This window comes from Rutidosis leptorrhynchoides, chromosome 4, assembly GCF_046630445.1.
Source record: "Rutidosis leptorrhynchoides isolate AG116_Rl617_1_P2 chromosome 4, CSIRO_AGI_Rlap_v1, whole genome shotgun sequence".
Classification (NCBI taxonomy): Eukaryota; Viridiplantae; Streptophyta; class Magnoliopsida; order Asterales; family Asteraceae; genus Rutidosis; species Rutidosis leptorrhynchoides.
Genome location: NC_092336.1, coordinates 403,381,598 through 403,406,069, shown reverse-complemented (window position 1 = coordinate 403,406,069; position 24,472 = coordinate 403,381,598). Strand labels below are relative to the sequence as shown.

At 35.3% G+C, this 24,472-nt stretch overlaps 2 pseudogenes; both read right to left on the bottom strand.

Moving 5' to 3' along the window:
- Positions 1 to 4,604: 4,604 nt before the first annotated feature.
- LOC139841964 (transmembrane 9 superfamily member 5-like) overlaps positions 4,605 to 24,472 on the bottom strand; it is a 41,947-nt pseudogene continuing 22,079 nt past the window's right edge.
- Positions 13,628 to 16,753, bottom strand: LOC139904658 (transmembrane 9 superfamily member 5-like; annotated as a pseudogene).

The window sequence follows — 24,472 nt, the reverse complement described above, 5'->3', positions numbered from 1 at the left end:
TAAAACTTATGCTATTTTATGAACTATATTGTGTAAAACTGTTTTTGATATAGGACATCCGGTTAAAAGTTCCATGATACTACAATCATGGGTACGAGTAACTTGCTAAGCACCGACTGAGGCTTCGGTTTTCAGTTACCCTCAACCGAACTTTGAGGTTAAAACCAAAAAACTTGATTAGTGTAAAAACTAACATGCTATTTTTCAAAATATCAAAGGTTTTTCGGAAAGGTCCTAATTTCCCTAAGGATCCAAATTTTTAAGAAATGTGAGACTTTAAAACCACCTTTCGACTTTAGTGTCATTTCATTTCGTGTGTATACTCTAAGTGTGCGTATTACATTATGAAATAAATAAAAGCGTGTGTACTCCAAGGGTGTGTGTATACTCAAAACGCGTGAGTATGATTTGTGTGTGAAATAAAAAGTGTGAGTGTGTATATTTTGTGATTCGTGTGTGTTTTCATCAATGTGTATTCACTATAGTAAATTTCAATTTCTTGTAAGTCTTGCTTGAGGACAAGCAAGGTAAAAGTGTGGGGATTTGATAACGCCAAAATTATACATATTTATTGTCGTTATTTCCATCCAAATTTATATCATTTCGTATGTGATTGTAGTTCTTTTGTATTGTAATAAGTTAAAATGTGTGTATAATCCATTGCGAGTGTTGAAGCGCAGATTTATGGATAATATTGCTAATTTTGGAAGATTCTGCGCACCTGCACCGTTTTGGCCATAACTCGGTCATACGAACTCGAAAAAGGGTGAATCCGGAGCCCAGACGTTCGTAACTCAGAGCTTTACAACCTTATGTTAGAAAATTACCAATATTCAGAGGTATATGCGGAGCATCTGCTTTAGATGCGGCGCATCCAAGGTCAAAAAATGCCAAAAGTTTCATATGCGGAGCATCAGACATCAACAAAGACACATGCGGCGCATCTGAGGGCCTGCCGACAGTTTTGGATGCTAAAACTAGCTGGAATCCACCAAAAATAAAGAGATGCGGCGCATCACCTTTAGATGCGGCGCATCTGATGAATTTCTGGCCTGATTGCTTCACTTTTGAGCCTATTTAAGGGAGCCTTTGATTCATTCTTTCATACACCTCAATATACATCAGTTCTAGTCCGAGAAGGGGGCTTTCCCCAGCCATTCTAAAGGGTTCTTCATCCTTTTGAGCATCAAGATTGAAGAAGGGATCATATGCTACGATAGGTACTCTCGGTTTCATTTATTTTAGTGATAAGATTATGAATTCCTATTGTTTCGATTGTATTGTTGTAACCTTCATTATTATGATTGGCTAAAGCCTTGTGTTGTTACTTTAATGTAAGATTTATGGTTTGAGATTGTTCTATCTTTTAATGTTATTTAAGTTACTATGATGTTTGATTGATTAAATTACCATGTCCTACCAAAAGAACCATAGTTATGCTAGTTTGGTACTTTCCTTTAATTACATAGATTGTTAACTATATGTGACACTAGGAACACAGTCTATGCTTCAATACTTTTGGTAATCTAGATGGTTAAACATATACTTAATTTACGACTTTGCTATATGTTTAGATCGGTAATTGAATAAGTACTAGAACTACATAGTCATGAATTTACCTCAAGTGATTGTTGTAATTTAGGTTTTACGTGAGTTTAACGAGGTTGGGTCTAATTAATCTAATCTATCAAAATCAATTATGTTCTTCCATAGATCCATTGTTGTAAGTATCCATTTACTCTAGTTCAATTATACAAGTTATGAATTGATTTATGTGAGTTTATCAATGTTCATGGCTTGTACTTCAACACCTAGTGATTTAGACATCTACATGTGAGTGTAGGATGGTAATTGAATGGTAACTAGATTTTACAATAGTGTAGTTTATTTAGAGTGATCTTAATAAACTAGGTTTTATGTGAATTCAACCAAGGAAGAGTCTTATTAATTAAACATAGGTAAAGAAGAACTAATGACAAGGTTTATGTGAATTTACTAAGTTTATAGTTCTCGGTTTATAGATATTGTGAGATTGATATAAGCCATTTACATTTACTTATAACTACATAATAACGGGTTTAACTATAAAAGAACAATCCCTATCATTCATCAAGCATTAAAGTAAACACCGCCTTCTCATCCTCGTTATTTATCTCATTTTATTTCCCATTTGTTACTTAACAATTCTACAATTAAAACTCCCTCTTTAGAATAATTAATCGTTTAAAGCCCTTAAAACAAACTTCTCCCTGTGGATCGAACTGGTCAATTTACTTGCTAGTTACTGCATGATCGGGTTTTAGTTGCCTGTATTATGTGTTAATTATTAAGTATATTGTCTACATTTTAAAGGTTACGACTTGACACATCAATAATATACAGAACATGGGTCGAAATTTCAATTGTGGCCCGTTTCAAACTCGAGATTTTGGTAAAATACACATACGAATGAATTAGACACAATTACACAAACAGTTGGCCATGGACATGAGCACTAACAACTATACACTATGAGTATGTATGAAGTCAGAGATTAAAAGATTAGGGCTTGAAAAATTATACCCTAGATCATGCAATTGATGGTAGGATTAGATAGAGCTTTGCATGTAGATTGTGATTCTATAAACAATTGGATGATCGGGCAACAAAATATGATGTAGATGATGATGAGGTGTTCGATGATGATGATGAAGGCTGGGAGGCTGCATTCGTGAATGGGAGGGAAGAAAAAAGAATGTACGGTATTGTATTCGTGTTAGGTTTAACTTGTTATTTATACCTAACAACTATTAACAATGACGAATTTATCAAGGTTTGGCTTACACACACGATTCATGAGATCCATGAACACTGTCGGTGCGTTCGTCAAACCAAATGGCATCACTGTGAATTCATAATGCCCATAGCGTGTTCTGAACGCCGTTTTGGGTATATCAACATACTTCACTCTCAAATGATGATAACCTGATCTCAGTCCAATTTTTGAGTAGCAGCTGGATCCTTGTAACTGATCAAACATATCATTGATCGTTGAAAGTGGATACCTATTCTTTACAGTCAACTTGTTTAACTCTCAGTAGTCGATGCAAAGTCTCATAGATCCATCCTTCTTTTTCATGAACAAAACCGGAGCTCCTAAGGGTGAAGAACTCGGTCGGATAAAACCCTTGTCAAACAGTTCCTGCAATTGACTGGACAATTCATGTAACTCTGAAGGTGCAAGTCTGTAAGGTGCGCGTGCAATTGGTGCAGCTCTTGGCACTAAATCAATCTGAAATTCACCTTCACGGTGAAATGGAAGACCAAGTAACTCTTCCAGAAAGACCTCAAGAAAATCTCTAACAATTGGAACATCTTCGGGTCTCTTAACTTCTGATTCAACTTTGCTCACATTCACTAGAATTGAGAGACATCCTTTTCTCATGTATTTCTAGACCTTTAAGCAATTAATGTAACACAGTGGTGTATTGATATTCTCTCTGTACATCACCATAGATTCGCCATAGAAAAGAGAAATTCGAATAGCATTCTAGTCGCAAACAACCTCGGCTTTGTTGTCGGATAAGCAGTCCATTCCAACCATAAGGTCAAAACGTCCTAGTTTAATAGGTATCACATCTATAGCAAAGGTCTTACCCACTAAGACTTTACAGTCACGATAAATCTTATCCGCTCTCATCAAGTTTATGTTCCCTAGTTCTATAGAGTACACGTTGTCTAAAAAAGATATAGGATTCTTAATGTTGTGACATAAATCCTTAGATATAAAGCTTCTATCAGCACTAAGTTAGTGTCAATGAAGTCAACAACACATATATACTAGCAACGAGTAGTGATGCATACTAAGTAGTAGTAAATCGTAGAGATTCTAGTAGTGTTGAGTAGTACTTAGTAGTGATAAGTAGTAGTAACTAGTAATGACAAACAGTGAGAAGTAGTGATCAGTCGTAACAAGCAATGAGAAGTGGTGTTGATTAGTAGTTAGCAACGATAAGTAGTAAGGAGTAGTGGTATGAGATGTTAAGTATGTCCAATCAGTGTCTTCGTAGTGCCAAGTAGTGGTAGGTATAAACGAGTAGTGTCGAGTAGTGATGAGTTGTGACGAGTATACGTACTAACAATTATTATAATAACATACCATTGATATTGTTTTGCAATGATTCAAAGTAACTTTGATAGCATTCAAAATTTTAAATCATCACTCATCTAATATCTATAACAACTCATATTAGAAAAAGGGTAAACTACAAATAAAAGAAACAAAAGTTAAAGAATGTAATATGTACACAAATTTTCATGATGGGTACAACAATGTTACATCATCACACACAAGGTACAACACCTTTGTTGCACATTTGTGTTTTACTCATTGAAAGTGTGAGCATACATCTCCCAAAATTAACCTTGCTAAAGACCAAAATTTGGAACAAGAACACATAGAACCATGAGAGATCTACATAAGAATAACAAAAAACAGGATAACCTTTAAACCTCGACCTATTTGGCTACAGCAATTTCATGGCATATCGTTTACAAAACATTTAACGCACGATCAGGAAAGACACCAACCCATATATGGTCAATATAGGGTATATAATAAGGGATCATTCACTTTTCAAGGCATTACATATATGCTGCACAAAGATCCATGATGAGCGAAAACTTATTGTAGCGAGCATCAGGAAGAATGCATCACAAAATAGAAAGGTGTAGCATAAAAAGAACGTCAACTACAGGAACCCGTTCATGTCTGACTTTGAATAGTAGTAGATACAATACACGAACATAAAGATAGCAACTGAGCCTCCATACCAAACATATCTGTTTAAAGCAAATAATTTTGGTTAATTCAAAATCAAAAAATTTAAGCATCTACACAAAGAAAAGGAATACTATATTAGCAAAAGTAAAATTGCCTAATAGATGCATAGTTATCAGACATTTTAACTTCTAACTTCATAAAGTTATAGAAATAAAAAGACTTCGATTCGAGTAGACAAAATTTGTTATTATTCAAATTCTAAGTGTTAGTGTATTTAAGATTGTTATTAAACATTTGTCTTATGATATGTAAACTTAGTTAGTAAGAAAACTTAGCTATTAAGTTTTCTTAGCTATTAGGTATTCTTAGCCATTAAGGATACTTAGCTATTAAGTGTTCTTATCCATTATGGATACATAGATATTTTAGTATCCTTAGTTAAGAAATTATTGATATTCGTGATACTTACCTCTTAAGTTGTCTTAGAGGTTAAGAAAGTTAGTTTTATGTAGTCTATAAATAGGAGTTGTAATCAAGAGTTGTATAAGATAACAAATCTTCAAATAATACACTCAATCTTCTAATTATTTCTATTCTACACTTCCATTATTTATTCTAATCTACTTAGCAACAAAGTCTTGCTTAGCAACAAAGTCTTGCTACCCTAATCTTTCAAGTGTAGAATTCTATTTTATTCTTGAACATTTACAGTGGTATCAGAGCTATCTTCTTAAGGGGCTGTTTTATTCACGATAAAGAAATTTTAGACTAGACATGACATCTAGTTCAGCTGCTCCAGCAATTCCAACATTTAATGGGTTGCACTTGAAATTGATTAATTTTTCAATGAATGATTTCTACAAAATGATACACAATTTATAGAGTACAATAGGTGAAACACTACAGCTAAACCCTAACGGGCCGAGCCCGTCTATACAATGGACCTAATCTAAATACATAAGTATATACAATCTAATACGCCCCCGCAGTGCGAACGGGAGTTAAAGAACGGACGCTCAAGTTGGATTTGAAATCTATAAATAATAGTGTAGGGAGTCCCTTAGTAAAAATATCAGCATACTGAGAGGTAGTAGGGACGTGGAGAACACGAACGTCGCCTGTAGCAACCTTATCATGCACGAAATGTATGTCTATCTCAATATGTTTTGTGCGTTGATGTTGTACTGGGTTGGTAGAGAGGTAAACTGCACTCACGTTATCACAATAAACCAATGTAGCATGAGATGGCGGTGAATGAAGTTCACAAAGTAAGTTGCGTATCCAACATGTCTCAGCAACAGAATTAGCAACCGCTCGATATTCAGCTTCAGTACTCGAACGAGATACGATTGCTTGTCTTTTAGAAGACCAAGATAAAATATTATCACCAAGGAATATGCAGTACCCAGATGTAGAGCGGCGAGTATCAGGACAGCCACCCCAATCTGCATCAGAGTAGGCAATGAGTTTCATGGAGGATGACGGAAAAATCTGAATCCCATTATCAACTGTCCCACGAACATAACGCAACACGCATTTAAGTGCACTGAAGTGAGGTTTCCTTGGGTCATGCATGAACAAACACAACTGTTGAACAACATACGTAATGTCAGGTCGAGTAAATGTCAAATACTGAAGTGCACCAACTAAACTGCGATATAAGTGGGATCTGTGTCTGGAGGCCCATCAGGTCCAAGTTTGGACTGTGTATCAACACGAGTACCGCAAGGCTTACAATTAGATATATCAGCCCTGTCCAAAATATCAAGTGCATATTTTCGTTGAGACAGAAACATGCCTTGTGTAGTACGAGTGGCAGATATCCCCAAAAAATAATTAAGCGGTCCAAGATCAGTCATGGCGAATTCCTTGCCAAGAGAGGTTATAATCTTCTGTAAGAGAGATGTAGATGAAGCCGTAAGAACAATATCATCCACATATAGTAGTAAATAAGTAGTATGAGTCCCATAGCGATAGATAAACAAGGATGAATCACAACGGCTATGTTGAAAACCAACACGGAGAGCATACTGAGCAAATCTATGAAACCAAGCACGAGGAGCTTGTTTGAGACCATATAATGATTTGCGAAGATGACATACATAACCTGGTTTCGTCGGATCATGAAAACCTGGAGGCTGATGCATGTAGATAGTATCCATAAGATCACCATGTAAAAATGCGTTCTTGACATCTAAACTGATGAATCGGCCAGTGTCGAGAAACGAATAGGCTAAGAACAGCCCGAATAGTTGCTGGCTTTACCACCGGACTAAAAGTCTCACCACAACCAATACCAGGTCGTTGGTTTTTGCCATTAGCCACCAAACGAGCTTTGTACTTATCTAAAGTGTCATCAGAGTGTAACTTACATTTAAACAACCACATAGATCTCACAATATTAACACCTGAAGGCCTCAGAACCAAAACTCGAGTACCATTTTTAATTAAAGCATTATATTCATCAAACATTGCCTGTTTCCAGTTAGGGTCGTGAAGGGCTTGGATGTGGGATTTAGGAATATCATGTGGGGTGTTAACATTTAAGTTTAAGCGAGTGATGGGTTTATGTATTCCGGTTTTGGCATAGGTGAGCATTGGGTGTTGATTGTGGGTTGCAAGAGTAGGGGTGGTCGAACCAGACATACTCTCCTTCGAGGTGGATGAAATAGAGGTCGAAACATCAGTAGAAGCTGAATCATCGGCAGAAGGAGGATCAAGGTAAGCGGAAGCAGAAATCGAAGTTGTAACAGGAGGGATGATAGGGTTATCAGTGTAGTGGTGGTGTGGGTGAGGTTGGAACTCACTAGGAATTTTGAGAAATGAATATGATGGAGAGGAGTTTGGTTACATGGAACCAAAGGGAAATATAGTTTCATCGAAAGTGACATGACGTGAGATTATGATCTTTTTGGTTTCAAGATCAAGACAACGGTACCCACGATGATTGCTTGGATAGCCAAGAAAGATGCAAGGGCTTGAACGTTTAGCTAGTCTGTGAGGAGTTGGAATGTGTGGATAGTACAAGCAACCAAAGACACGAAGATGAGAAAATTTTGAGTTTTTGTTAAAAAGTCTAGTGAATGGAATATCATTTGAGATGGAAGTGGATGGAAGAATGTTGAGAAGGTGCGTAGCCATATGGAGTGCCTCAACCCAATATTCTGGTAGGAGGCAAGCATGACAAAGGAGTGAACGAATACTGTTATTGATAGTGCGGATCATTCGTTCTGAGATACCATTTTGTTGGGAGGTATGCGGATATGAGAATCGAAACTCGATGCCATGGGTTGCAAAGAGGTCATGGAAAGAGGTGTTATCGTATTCACCCCCGTTGTCGCATTGAAGGGCTTTAATTGTTGTGTTGAATTGGTTTTTAACATATGTGTGAAAATTTAGAAACTTGGAGAAGGAGTCAGATTTCTTGCGGAGAGGGTATATCCATAGAAAGTGTGTAAAGTGATCTAATAGTAACATATAATATTTAAAACCACCTACACTAACAATGGGAGATGTCCACAAACCTGAATGTATTATTTCAAAAGGTCTAGAAATAATGAAAGTAGAACGAGAAAATGGTAATCTAACATGTTTTCCTAATTGACATGCATGGCATAAAGTTTTAGTCGGAGGCTTACTACAGTTAAAGAAACCACGAGAGACTAAAGTTTGAAGAACATGAACGCATGATGTCCTAAGCGATTGTGCCAAATGGGTTGACTTAAAGTGAGAAAAGCAATCTTGGATAGATTTTAGTGACAGGGTAAATATCACCATCACTGTGGCATCGAAGAAGCGTATGTCCGGTCCGGGCATCTTTTACAGAAAAACCAAATTCATCAAATTCAATGGTAGATTTGTTGTCTTTGTTAAATTGTTTAACTGAAATTAAGTTTTTGACGATATTCGGCGTAACAAGTATATTATGAAGGTGTAAAGGTCGGTAAGGGTTAGGAAGGTTTACGTTTTCGGAATTTAAAACAGGTATGGTGGAACCGTCACCGACAATAACTGATGAAACAATGCTTTTATTAAAAATAGTATCGAATTTACCTGAATTCGAAGCAAGGTAAGCAGTGGCCCCAGTGTCCATGTACCACTCATTACCGCCCGACATACTCAATGAACTCCTAGTTGCATAAGCCTGCAGAAAGTGAAGAGCATGCGCACCAGACCCAAGAAGTCCAATGTTATTATAAAATTGCTGATGAGTTGGGCCAGAATAATAATACCGCTGAGTTGGGCCAAAATTAGGTTGTTGGGGCATTGAGGGAAACTGTTGGGCCCATCGTGAAGGCGTAGGCCAGGCCAAGCTATAGTTAGCCCACTGCTTTTGAACATTCTGTGTAGACATTGTTGTAGCCATCAATGTTGAACACAAGTAGGTCACGTGTAAAACTCAAAATTCCACGTAACCAAGACCAAAATCAAAGTGATTAAATGCTATATCCTCTTTAGCACACAATCACGTGCCTATAGAAGTAGCAAATTGCTATCTTTTTTTTCTTTTGTTATAAATAACAAAAATCAACAATTATGATAATGATAACGATTGTCGGCTGTTTTTTTCTTTCGATTGGATGTTGCTGAGATGTTGTCGGCTACAATATGAGAAAAAAGAAACGTCGGCATGTGATCAAATTTTAGCAGCGATTTCTTTTTAGTTAGAGCAGTAGGATTAAAAAAAGTAAAGAAAAGAAATATAAGTGGAGAAGAAAGGATTAAAAAGAGAGCCGAAACTTAAGAGAGTGTTTCAGGGAAAGAATCAATTTGTGATTATGGCTCTGATTACCATGAAATTGATTAATTTCCAATGAATGATTTCTACAAAATGATCACAATTTATAGAGTACAATAGGAGAAACACTACAGCTAAACCTTAACGGGTCGAGCCCGTCTATACAATGGGCCTAATCTAAATACATAAGTATATACAATCTAATAGCACTATCACATTTGAGCAGTAAAGATGAAGACATATTTGAAGTCTCAAGGTTTCTGGAAGGTTGTAAAGACTAATGAAGATCCTCCAGCACTCAGAGCAAGCTCAACTGTTGCTCAACTAAGAAATTATGAAGAAGAGTTGCTGAAGAAAGATAAGGCACTTACCTGTTTACATTCAGGACTTGCTGATCAAATTTTCGCCTCAATAATGGACTTGGATACACCAAAAGCTGTGTGGGATAAAATCCAAAATACCTATGAAGGTTCTGATAGAGTAAAAGCTGTCAGATTATTGACTCTCAGGCAAGAGTTTGAATTGTTAAAAATGAACGATGATGAACTCGTGAAAGATTATTCATCGCGAATAATGGATGTTGTTAATCAAATTAGACTTCACGGTGACAAGATTTCAGACCAGAAAGTGGTGGAGAAAATAATGATAAGTGTTCCTCAAAAGTTTGAAGCCAAAATTTCTGCAATAGAAGAATCTTGTGATGTTAGCATGCTTACAGTTTATGAACTAACAAGCAAGCTTCAAGCACAAGAACAAAGGATCTCTATGAGATCCAAAGAAAAGGTTGAAAGTGCTTTTCAAGCGTCTTTCAAAAATAACAAGGCTGGGAATACCAGACAAAACACATACAAGAAAGGAAATTACAAAGGTACTTTCCCTCCATGTAAAGTTTGTCAAAATACAAATCAACAAGAAGTTGATTGTTGGTTCAAAGATAAACCAAACTTTAAGTGTAATTTTTGCACAAAGTTTGGACATATTGAGAAATATTGTAGAGCAAAGAAAAATCAAGGCCAAACAAAGGAACTTCAGTTGAAAAATGTCAATGAAGAAAATCAGGAAGCAAATGAACACTTGTTCATGGCATCGCATGTTGATTACAAAAGTAGAGATGTGACTGTTCATGAAAGAGCTTACTGGGATTGGAATATGAAGGAAGTTAAAAGGCATAAAGCTTCTATTTCAAGTCTCCAAAAAGAATCTCATTATGATGATCCGTAATTTGATGTCAAAGACACAACTGACACCGAAGTTTAGAGAACCAGAAAAATTGTTGATGTTTACGAATCTTGTAATCACGTTGTTATGTAGCCTGAAAGCTATATTGAAGCTTCTAAACATGATGAATGGAATGAAGCCATGAAAGCTGAACTTGAAATGATTAAGAAAAATGAAACATGGAAGCTTGTTGATTTGCCAAAGGGTAAGAATGCAATAGGTGTCAAATGGGTGTTTAGAACTAAGTTTAAACCTGATGGTTCAGTTCATATATACAAAGCAAGATTGGGAGTGAAAGGGTATTCTCAAATTGCCGGTGTAGATTTTATAGAGACTTTCGCTCCAGTTGATCTTCATGACGTGATCAAGTTATTGTTAGCTATAGCTGCTCAACGCAATTTGAAAATTCATCATCTTGATGTGGAATATGCATTTTTGAATGCTAAACTAGAGGAGGAGATTTATGTAAAGCAACCTCAAGGATTTAAAGTAGTTGGCCAAGAAGATAAAGTATATAGACTATATAAGGCACTCTATGGTCTAAAACAAGCACCAAGGGCTTGGTATTCTAAGATCAATGCTCATTTTATGAATCATAATTTCAGGAGGAGTTCACAATCTACTGCAGAGGCAGAATATATTGCAATCGCGGCTGCTGTGAATCATGCTATTTGGATAAGAAAACTGTTGTCCGACATGGTTCTGACTCAAGAAAGTCCAACAGTCATCTATTGTGATAACAAGTCTGCTATTGTTATAGCAGAGAATCCGGTGCAACACGGAAGAACGAAACACATTAACGTCAAATATCATGCTATTCGAGAAGCCGAGAAGAATGGAGAAGTCAAGCTGAAATACTGCACCTCCGAAGACCAATTGGCAGATATGCTTACAAAGTCTCTCACGGGAATGAAGCTAGATCAATTGAAGACTCGACTTATGATGTCCAACAACAATCTTAAGGAGGAGTATTAGTGTATTTAAGATTGTTATTAGACATTTGTCTTATGATATGTAAACTTAGTTAGTAAGTAAACTTATAGCTATTAAGTTTTCTTATCTATTAAGTATTCTTAGCCATTAAGGTTACTTAGCTATTAAGTATTCTTATCCATTAAGGATACATAGATATTTTAGTATCATTAGTTAAGAAATTATTGATATTCGTGATACTTACCTCTTAAGTTTTCTTAGAGGTTAAGAAAGTTAGTTTTATGTAGTCTATAAATAGGAGTTGTAATCAAGAGTTGTATAAGATAACAAATCTTCAAATAATACACTCAATCTTCTAATTATTTCTATTCTACACTTCCATTATTTATTCTAATCTACTTAGCAACAAAGTCTTGCTATTTTAATCTTTAGCAACAAAGTCTTGCTACCCTAATCTTTCAAGTGTAGAATTCTATTATATTCTTGAACATTTACGCTAAGATCCTATCAATATTAGATAGAAAGGTGCAACCTTTGACCACAAAGTCAAAATTAACTTTCTAATATCGCAAGTAGGGACTTACTAGCTAGTGTCGCAAAATACTTTTATAAATCATCAAAACTGCTTTAAAGTCGAAGGGATCAATTGGTTATCAAGACCACACATTAAAATTTCTAAAATATGGTACCACCAGGGAAAATGTTTCTTTAAAATATGTTCTATAATACCAATTTTTTAAAGCAAGTACTACATTTGACTAAAACTTCCAAAGTCAACTAAATAACGTACCTCCACCACCATTGATGATCCTCTACGGTCAACTGGATATAAGTCAACCCAATACTCAAAAGCGACGTAAGTATGACGAGAAGGACAAAGGTTATAAATAGAATACTCTGTAAAGTCAAGATTATATAGCTCCAAATTGATGCATACAAATTATGCAACTCAAGAACGATGGCACTAAATGGTAAAAGACCCGAGATTAGCATTTGACCCGGAGTCCTTCTGTACCAAGTCAACAGAGGAATCTCCCTCGAGGATATTTTGGTATCCGAAGGTGCTTGAAACTTTGACCTTAAACGATATCCCATTATCCCATCAAATGCAAGCAGTGGAATGGCAATTATTGTATACGCATGTAAAATCACCACTATGGTGCCAAATGGGAGTGCGGTAGTAGCCCCAAATGATACGGCAACCGTATTAAGAAGAAGCATGATAATGGGAAGTGGTCCAGTGTAGAGTATCCCGGATAAAAGAACACATTTTCCTGTATAAGTTAACATTTTTAGCGTGAATTATGAAAATAAATGTAACAAAGACCATCGTACCTACTTCGTTCTAGAAAAAGGTACATTTTGGATTTCGAGTAAAAAATGTGGAAACTTGGATGTATTACTTATGAGAGCAAACTAGGTTATCTCTATTGCGTCAAAAATAGGTAAAATAATAAAAATACAGCTTAAAAGGAAATGGGTCATAAAGGATCAAACGCGTTGACGGTTGACCAAAGTATATTTTTACTGTATAAAACCTCCTAAATTTTGTTCAAAACACTTTATTGTTATTGGGAAAAACTTACTAACAAATTTGGCACACTAAATATTGGATTAACATCAAATCCAGCTTCTATGACTATGACCTATGATAAATGCCCGATTCAGTCGTAACGACAATCTCTAGCTTTTTAGTTTAACGGAAAGCACAAAGCTTCTACCGATTGTATTAGCAAATTGACCAAATTTGTATTAAAATTTTTCAATCTAAATTTTTCATTTTTAAATACTAAATACTGCATTTAGTATTAAACCCAGTTTAATACTAAATGCAGTATTTTCGAAATTTGTTTTCAAAATTTTCAACGTTCGATGCGTTTACCAAAGGGTATTATTATTAAGTGTGAGAAAAAACTTACCCATCCGATGTCATAAAATTGACCAAAAGGTGGCAACTTGGATGTATTAAACTGGGTTTATCTCTGTTGGATAAAAAATGGGTTAAAAAATGAAAATACAGCTTAAAAGGAAATGAGTCAAAATGGATTAAACGGATTGAAGTTCGACCAAAGATAATTTTACTACACAAAAACCTACTAAACCATATTATTCGAAACACTTACCCATCCGATGTCAGAAAATTGACCAAAAAATGAAGTTGCACTATATCCAGCCACTGGGGCCGTAAGAATAAATACACAACAAGAGAAGTCGATATAGTTCCACGGCTGTGGGGATATAGGACCTCAAAAAAGCCAATACAAATAACAGAAAGACTCTGTAAAAAAGACATAATATCACTGTGAGCAAATTTCCAATTGATAAATTTTTATTTTTACAAAACGATTTAGGAAGTTTTAGGAACGAAAGTGGCTTACATGGTCAATAACTGGGTCCTGGAGCTTAAAACGGCATAAAACAACGACATTCGGGAGGACATCTGAATACTGAACAGTGTTTGAATATGTAATATGTGGGTCCCGACTCGTCACCTTTGAAGCGCTCATCTTCCGTTTTTCCAATTAATCCCCATAACGGAAGATCGTCGTAATACATTTGGAAGTAAAAAAACGTTACTGATAGCTTTTATAAATTTTGTTATGTCATCTTTTTTGAGGTTTTTATGACACAACATTCGGTCAACTCTATCTTTACGAAACTTGAAATCGTATAAGGTGTCCGTCAATCTCCGTTTAAAACTTCCCCTAGTGTTTCTTTCTTTGGGCTCACTTTACCTACATAACAATTAAGAAAAAATCGATTGAATAAAAAAAAATTTGTTGTAGTGTGACAACGAGCGTAAAAATTTGTTGTAGTTTGACAACGAGCGTTACTATATCAGATAACATATGACATGTATGGAAACAAAAGATTTAAAATAATCTCGCCTGAAAATAATTGCATATGCTAACCTGGACAGCAGAATGGCAAATCATAATAGCTGTACGTTTCACTGCAACAAAAATCAAGCCAACAATCTTTAGAGAACAACATTAGCCAAAAAATTTGAATGTAAATTGAGTTCAATAATACTAGTAGGATTCAGTTTTTAATGCAATAAAGCCTAATTTTTAAAACCATTTTTAGTTTTCTACCATTTCATGTCACTACTAATTATGGATATCTTACGCAAAAGACAAAAATCGAAAAGAAATGGACTGCAAAACGATGGACCATAAATTCAAAAACTGACTACATGAACCAACTATGCAAGTCATACTAATCAAGCTTCAGCTTTATAATTAATAGAGTCAACAGTCAACACAGGTCAACATAGTTTGTTATTTATATTTTAGGATTATATACTCATGTATCGTGTCCATAGTTAGCTCCTAGAATAGTACATAGTTTGTTATTGACTTGTTGCCAAATGCATTATTCGATGTATTCTGTATATAGGAAAACTATGCTTACTTACTTCTTTACGTTGACGATTCATTCTTGTGACCTCCTCAGATTTATTGCGCATGACCCTTATGCGCTTACTCGCTGAGGAATTTGCTATGAAGGACTTAGGAACTCTTAGCTCATTTTTGGGAGTCTCCATCACGCGCAACAATGGGGGATTAATTTTTAAGTCAACGTGCTTATGCCATGGACGTCATTGAGAGAGCAGGAATGGTATCTTGGTATCTTGTAATCCAGCTGCAACGCCTGTAGATACTCTCGGAAAATAAAGCTCTACGATAGATGAACCATATCCAAATCCAACACTTTATCGCAGTTTGGCCGGCGCCCTCCAATATCTCACCTTTACTAGACCGGACATTTCATATGCCGTTCAACAGATATGCTTGCACATGCATTCGCCTCATATGGCTCACATGCTTGCGTTAAATTGCATTATTAGTTATATTCAGGGTACATTGTCAATGGGTTTGCATATCACTCCTTCACGTAATCGTGAGCTTGTTTATTTTACTGATGCTGACTGGGCTGGTTGTCCGGATACACGATGATCCACCTCTGGTTATTGCGTCTATCTTGGTGATAATTTGATATCATGGACTTCAAAACGCCATGCCATTGTATCTCGCTCGAGTGCCGAAGCGGAGTATAGGGGGTTGCAAATGTAGTAGCTGAGGCATGTTGGTTAAGGAATCTATTGTTGGAACTCAACATCGTGGTTACGAAAGCAACGCTTGTTTTTTGCGATAATGTAAGTGCCATTTATTTTTCTAGCAACCCTGTTCAACATCAGCGGACAAGACACATTGAGTTGGACATCCATTTTGTTCGAGAAAAAGTTGCCAAAGGTCTAGTTCGTATGTTACATGTGCCTACGCGATATCAAATAGCCGACATTTTTACCAAGGGTTTACCGAGGCTATTGTTCAACGGTTTTCGATCCAGTTTTTGCATTCGCCCACCGATCGTTTCGACTGCAGGGGAGTAATAGAGACCACAGTCAACACGGGTCAACATAGTTTGTTATTTATATTTTAGGAATATATACTCCTGTATCATGTCCATAATTATCTCCTAGAATAGTACATAGTTTGTTATTGACTTGTTGCTAAAGGCATTATTCGATGTATTATGTATATATATGATTCACGATATCAATGAGCGGCAGAACAGATTTTATCACACTTTCAATAATGAAGATTCTTCCTTTTTTTCAATATACCATACAAAGATATAATAATTTATGCCACACAATCATCAAAACTGAAGTCGATTTCGTTTAATTTGTTATGTCCATAATCTTTATGGTCTAATATTCTTAACAAGCTAAATATATTACTATAATTCCTTGCTGCATTAGCAACACAAATTAAAAATATAATAATATCTTCAGAAACAACAAAATATTGTTAAACAATTGAAGTCCCTAAATCAAGATCGCCCCAAATTTCTATATTGGCAATACAATTTTTTCCTTTTTTGACCTATAACAATTTTTCATAGCACAAAACTCATCAACTTGCAATAAAAACAATAAATCTTTCGTATAAAAATGTTTTTTTCTATATATAATCAAACTGGAAAATAAAACTAAAACGAAAAATACAAATTACTAACCTGGGATTATTCAGGGGACCAATTATGTTAACAAACAAAGGTACCGTATCTCCCACATTGTACCTATGATCAAACATCGAATTGAAGCTGTAATTGGGGAGATACATATATTTAGGGTTACTAATTGCATTAAGAAAACACAAACTAAGGTAAAACTTTGAGTCATGATAGACGAGAGTGAGGATAAATTTGGCTGGGATTAAACAAATTTCAAATGGGTTTTAAGAAATGTTGCTGAATTTAAAATTTTATCAAGAAATTTTAGTTACTGATCTACATCCTTCAATTTGTCAACCACTTTCTATTTCTCATTGAGTGTAACAAGAGATAGGTGCACACGCTTCGCCGCGTTAATTTCATTGTTATTGGATAAGCATAACTAATAACATAATAGATAAATTGTGCTGGAACTTAACTACATAAGGCTCCGTTTGTTTTTTATTTTTATTAAGTTCTATTGTTTGAATGAATTTATATCATCTGTGAGGAATAAGTGATGAAAAAATAGGTGTTGTTTGTTTTATGTGCTGAATACTGACTGAATAATAAAAATTATAAATTTAACCTTGTACATACGGAAGTTATAGATAGTTATGTTAGCAGTTTTAAAAGAGTAAGGACAAATATGAAAATTCATATTTTCATGACTTAAATTATTAAGACATTATATTTTCATTAAGTTAAAAACAAACACCATACGACTTATTCAATTTTATATCATTAAGTCCATTAAGTTCTAAACAAACGGGGCCTAAGTATGTTTTAGTTTGTTGCTACATAAGTTGACTACATCAGCATACAAATCCATTGACTACACTTATATGGTACTTTTAGTAGAGGTTTACAAAAGAGTTGTTGATGCTGTGTCAAAGAGATTCCACTGCATGTTGCTGCTGGCGCTATTCTGTTTTCTTTTTTGATTGTTAAACCTCTTTTTTCCTCCATCAACATGAGTTTTATTAAATCGTGTTAGTAAAATTATACTTTTGATTGTTCAGCTTCCTTTTCGTTTGAAACAACCCAACCCGTATTTAACACGAGTAATTTTTTTTTGTTTTTTTTGTTTTTTTGTAATTAAGACATTTACGCGCCATACAAAAGGTGTAAACCATCCCATACAAACCATTAAAACAATGTCACGAGTTTAATGTTTACAAATAAGGCACAAAGGCCCTTAAACAACGTAATACAAGTTCGACCCATTAAAATGATAGTTTTAATCCAAACTACACCCGAGCATGGTTTGGGGCTAAACTACCCAAAACGCTAGGTCGACTTCAAAACTTCAACAAGAATCCAACATGGGGAACTAGTATCCAACAACCCCCTTCCCTTTGTCCGCACCTGCATCTAAAAAGATAAACAACGAGAGGGGTAAGCTAACGTTTAGTGAATGCAATAATTATACATGTGCATATATAACATACTTACTTGCAATTACTTACACAATACCGCATATAAGCTAGCAATTCAACAACCATGCAAACATCATGCATAAACTACTATCCGCAACTCACAATAAGCTAGCAACAACAATAGCATATAGTTCACAATTTAATATGCTAATTACAAATTCACACAACCATGGTTAACCAATCGAACAAGGGAACGATACATGAAAGACCGTCAGAGTTCATAACATCCATTAGTGTTACTTAACAACGCGTAATCACTAATCCCCCGGGTGATGTCTTGAACACCGCGACTATCTCTCCCCCATGACAATGTGGTGTCTTGAACACTGAAATGTCCCGTTCTTATTGATTAAAAACGTTCCATATTAATTGATTTCGTTGCGAGGTTTTGACCTCTATATGAGACGTTTTTCAAAGACTGCATTCATTTTAAAATAAACCATAACCTTTATTTCATCAATAAAGGTTTAAAAAGCTTTACGTAGATTATCAAATAATGATAATCTAAAATATCCTGTTTACACAAGACCATTACATAATGGTTTACAATACAAATATGTTACAACAAAATAAGTTTCTTGAATGCAGTTTTTTTTACACAATATCATACAAGCATGGACTCCAAATCTCGTCCTTATTTAAGTATGCGACAGCGGAAGCTCTTAATAATCACCTGAGAATAAACATGCTTAAAACGTCAACAAAAATGTTGGTGAGTTATAGGTTTAACCTATATATATCAAATCGTAACAATAGACCACAAGATTTCATATTTCAATACACATCCCATACATAGAGATAAAAATCATTCATATGGTGAACACCTGGTAACCGACATTAACAAGATGCATATATATAAGAATATCCCCATCATTCCGGGACACCCTTCGGATATGATATAAATTTCGAAGTACTAAAGCATCCGGTACTTTGGATGGGGTTTGTTAGGCCCAATAGATCTATCTTTAGGATTCGCGTCAATTAGGGTGTCTGTTCCCTAATTCTTAGATTACCAGACTTAATAAAAAGGGGCATATTCGATTTCGATAATTCAACCATAGAATGTAGTTTCACGTACTTGTGTCTATTTTCTAAATCATTTATAAAACCTGCATGTATTCTCATCCCAAAAATATTAGATTTAAAAAGTGGGACTATAACTCACTTTCACAGATTTTTACTTCGTCGAGAAGTAAGACTTGGCCACTGTTGATTCACGAACCTATAACAATATATACATATATATTAAAGTATGTTCAAAATATATTTACAACACTTTTAATATATTTTGATGTTTTAAGTTTATTAAGTCACCTGTCCTCGTTAGTAACCTACAACTAGTTGTCCACAGTTAGATGTACAGAAATAAATCAATAAATATTATCTTGAATCAATCCACGACCCAGTGTATACGTATCTCAGTATTGATCACAACTCAAACTATATATATTTTGGAATCAACCTCAACCCTGTATAGCTAACTCCAACATTCACATATAGAGTGTCTATGGTTGTTCCGAAATATATATAGATGTGTCGACATGATAGGTCGAAACATTGTATACGTGTGTATGGTATCTCAAGATTACATAATATACAATACAAGTTGATTAAGTTATGGTTGGAATAGATTTGTTACCAATTTTCACGTAGCTAAAATGAGAAAAATTATCCAATCTTGTTTTACCCATAACTTCTTCATTTTAAATCCGTTTTGAGTGAATCAAATTGCTATGGTTTCATATTGAACTCTATTTTATGAATCTAAATAGAAAAAGTATAGGTTTATAGTCGGAAAAATAAGTTACAAGTCATTTTTGTAAAGGTAGTCATTTCAGTCGAAAGAACGACGTCTAGATGACCATTTTAGAAAACATACTTCCACTTTGAGTTTAACCATAATTTTTGGATATAGTTTCATGTTCATAATAAAAATCATTTTCTCAGAATAACAAATTTTAAATCAAAGTTTATCATAGTTTTTAATTAACTAACCCAAAACAGCCCGCGGTGTTACTACGACGGCGTAAATCCGGTTTTACGGTGTCTTTCGTGTTTCCAGGTTTTAAATCATTAAGTTAGCATATCATATAGATATAGAACATGTGTTTAGTTAATTTTAAAAGTCAAGTTAGAAGGATTAACTTTTTTTTGCGAACAAGTTTAGAATTAACTAAACTATGTTCTAGTGATTACGAGTTTAAACCTTCGAATAAGATAGTTTTATATATATGAATCGAATGATGTTATGAACATCATTACTACCTCAAGTTTAGTAGGTAAACCTACTGGAAGTGACAAGAAATGATCTAGCTTCAAAGGATCTTGGATGGCTTGAAAGTTCTTGAAGTAGGATCATGACACAAAAACAAGTTCAAGTAAGATTTTTACTCGAATTAAGATAGTTTATAGTTATAGAAATTGAATCAAAGTTTGAATATGAATATTACCTTGAATAAGAAAGATAACCTACTGTATATAACAAAGGTTTCTTGATCTTAGATGATTACTTGGAATGGATTAGAAAGCTTGGAAGTAAATTAGTAAACTTGAAGGGATTTTTGAAGTGTTCTTGAAGTGTTCTTCCTATGATGATTATAGCTTGATTCTTGAAGTGATTTTTGATGAAGATGATGATTAACTACTGGAAAAATACGTTCATAATAGTGTGTGTGTGTTGAGAGAGAATTAGAAAGAGAATTGGAAGTGAAATGGAGTGAATGATGAGTGGTAATTGGTGAGTGGTGAGTGGGGTTAAAAGGAGTTCTAGTTAGTTGACTAGCTCATGGTAGAAGTTAAAATTGATTAGTCATACATGACATAATCAAGAGTGGAATCCCATGCTAGTTCCTATTGGTATATACTCATAGTAAGTACGTTTTGAAGCTGTGTATAATACGGGTAAGAATACGACTAGAATTCTTGATGAAAGAAAAGAATGGGAAAGTAACTGTAACCATTTTCGTTAAGTATGAGTATTTTGATATATGTCTTGAAGTCTTCCAAAAGTATTTTAATACATCTAAATACACTACATGTATATACATTTTAACTGAGTCGTTAAGTCATCGTTAGTCGTTACATGTAAGTGTTGTTTTGAAACCTTTAAGTTAACGATCTCAATTAATGTTGTTAACCCATTGCTTATTATATCTTATGAGATGTTAAATTATTATATTATCATGATATTATGATATATTAATATATCTTAATATGATATATATACATTTAAATGTCGTTACAACGATAATCGTTACATATATGTCTCGTTTCGAAATCCTTAAGTTAGTAGTCTTGTTTATATGTATATAACTCATTGTTAATATACTTATGGAGATAATTACTTATCATAATCTCATGTTAACTATATGTATATCCATATATATATATCGTCATGTCGTTTTTACAAGTTTTAACGTTCGTGAATCGCCGGTCAACTTGGGTGGTCAATTGTCTATATGAAACATATTTCAATTAATCAAGTCTTAACAAGTTTGATTGCTTAACATGTTGGAAACATTTAATCATGCAAATATCAATCTCAATTAATATATATAAACATGGAAAAGTTCGGGTCACTACAGTACCTACCCGTTAAATAAATTTCGTCCCGAAATTTTAAGCTATTGAAGGTGTTGACGAATCTTCTGGAAATAGATGTGGGTATTTCTTCTTCATCTGATCTTCACGCTCCCAGATGAACTCGGGTCCTCTACGAGCATTCCATCAAACCTTAACAATTGGTATCTTGTTTTGCTTAAGTCTTTTAACCTCACGATCCATTATTTCAACGGGTTCTTCGATGAATTGAAGTTTTTCGTTGATTTGGATTTCATCTAACGGAATAGTGAGATCTTCTTTAGCAAAACATTTCTTCAAATTCGAGACGTGGAAAGTGTTATGTACAGCCGCGAGTTGTTGAGGTAACTCAAGTCGGTAAGCTACTGGTCCGACACGATCAATAATCTTGAATGGTCCAATATACCTTGGATTTAATTTCCCTCATTTACCAAATCGAACAACGCCTTTCCAAGGTGCAACTTTAAGCATGACCATCTCTCCAATTTCAAATTCTATATCTTTTCTTTTAATGTCAGCGTAGCTCTTTTGTCGACTTTGGGCGGTTTTCAACCGTTGTTGAATTTGGATGATCTTCTCGGTAGTTTCTTGTATAATCTCCGGACCCGTAATCTGTCTATCCCCCACTTCACTCCAACAAATCGGAGACCTGCACTTTCTACCATAAAGTGCTTCAAACGGCGCCATCTCAATGTTTGAATGGTAGCTGTTGTTGTAGGAAAATTCTGCTAACGGTAGATGTCGATCCCAACTGTTTCCGAAATCAATAACACATGCTCGTAGCATGTCTTCAAGCGTTTGTATCATTCTTTCGCTCTGCCCATCAGTTTGTGGATGATAGGTAGTACTCATGTTTAGACGAGTTCCTAATGCTTGCTGTAATGTCTGCCAGAATCTTAAAATAAATCTGCCATCCCTATCAGAGATAATAGAGATTGGTATTCCATGTCTGGAGACGACTTCCTTCAAATACAGTCGTGCTAACTTCTCCATCTTGTCATCTTCTCTTATTGGTAGGAGGTGTGCTGATTTGGTGAGACGATCAACTATTACCCAAATAGTATCAAAACTACTTGCAGTCCTTGGCAATTTAGTGATAAAATCCATGGTAATGTTTTCCCATTTTCATTCTGGGATTTCGGGTTGTTGAAGTAGACCTGATGGTTTCTGATGCTCAGCTTTGACCTTAGAACACGTCAAACATTCTCCTACTTATTTAGCAACATCGGCTTTCATACCCGGCCACCAAAAATGCTTCTTGAGATCCTTGTACATCTTCCCCGTTCCAGGATGTATTGAGTATCTGGTTTTATGAGCTTCTCTAAGTACCATTTATCTCATATCTCCAAATTTTGGTACCCAAATCCTTTCAGCCCTATACCGGGTTCCGTCTTCCCGAATATTAAGATGCTTCTCCGATCCTTTGGGTATTTCATCCTTTAAATTTCCCTCTTTTAAAATTCCTTGTTGTGCCTCCTTTATTTGAGTAGTAATGTTATTATGAATCATTATATTCATAGATTTTACTCGAATGGGTTCTCTGTCCTTCCTGCTCAAGGCATCGGCTACCACATTTGCCTTCCCCGGGTGGTAACGAATCTCAAAGTCGTAATCATTCAATAATTCAATCCACCTACGCTGCCTCATATTCAGTTGTTTCTGATTAAATATGTGTTGAAGACTTTTGTGGTCGGTATATATATTACTTTTGACCCCATATAAGTAGTGCCTCCAAGTCTTTAATGCAAAAACAACCGCGCCTAATTCCAAATCATGCGTCGTATAATTTTGTTCGTGAATCTTCAATTGTCTAGACGCATAAGCAATCACCTTCGTTCGTTGCATTAATACACAACCGAGACCTTGCTTTGATGCATCACAATAAATCACAAAATTATCATTCCCTTCAGGCAATGACAATATAGGTGCCGTAGTTAGCTTTTTCTTCAATAACTGAAACGCTTTCTCTTGTTCATCATTCCATTCAAATTTCTTCCCTTTATGCGTTAATGCAGTCAAGGGTTTTGCTATTCTGGAAAAGTCTTGGATGAACCTTCTGTAGTAACCAGCTAGTCCTAAAAACTGGCGTATGTGTTTCGGAGTTTTCGGGGTTTCCCACTTTTCAACAGTTTCTATCTTTGCCGGATCCACCTTAATACCTTCTTTGTTCACTATGTGACCGAGGAATTGAACTTCTTCCAACCAAAATGCACACTTTGAAAACTTAGCGTACAATTCTTCCTTCCTCAATACTTCTAACACCTTTCTCAAATGTTCACCGTGTTCTTGGTCATTCTTTGAGTAAATAAGTATGTCATCAATGAAAACAATGACAAACTTGTCAAGGTATGGTCCACACAATCGTTTCATAAGGTCCATGAACACTGCTGGTGCATTAGTTAAACCAAACGGCAACGTGTTCTGAAAGCAGTCTTTGGAATATCATCTTCTTTCACCCGCATTTGATGATACCACAAACGTAAGTCAATCTTTGAATAAACAGACGAGCCTTGTAGTTGATCAAATAAGTCGTCGATTCTCGGTAGTGGGTAGCGGTTCTTGATGGTAAGTTTGTTCAACTCTCGGTAGTCGATACACAACCTGAATGTACCATCTTTCTTCTTGACAAACAAAACAGGAGCTCCCCACGGTGATGTGCTTGGTCGAATGAAACCACGCTCTAAAAGTTCTTGTAATTGGCTTTGCAGTTCTTTCATCTCGCTGGGTGCGAGTCTGTAAGAAGCATGAGCTATTGGTGCAGCTCCTGGTACAAGATCTATTTGAAATTCAACGGATCGATGT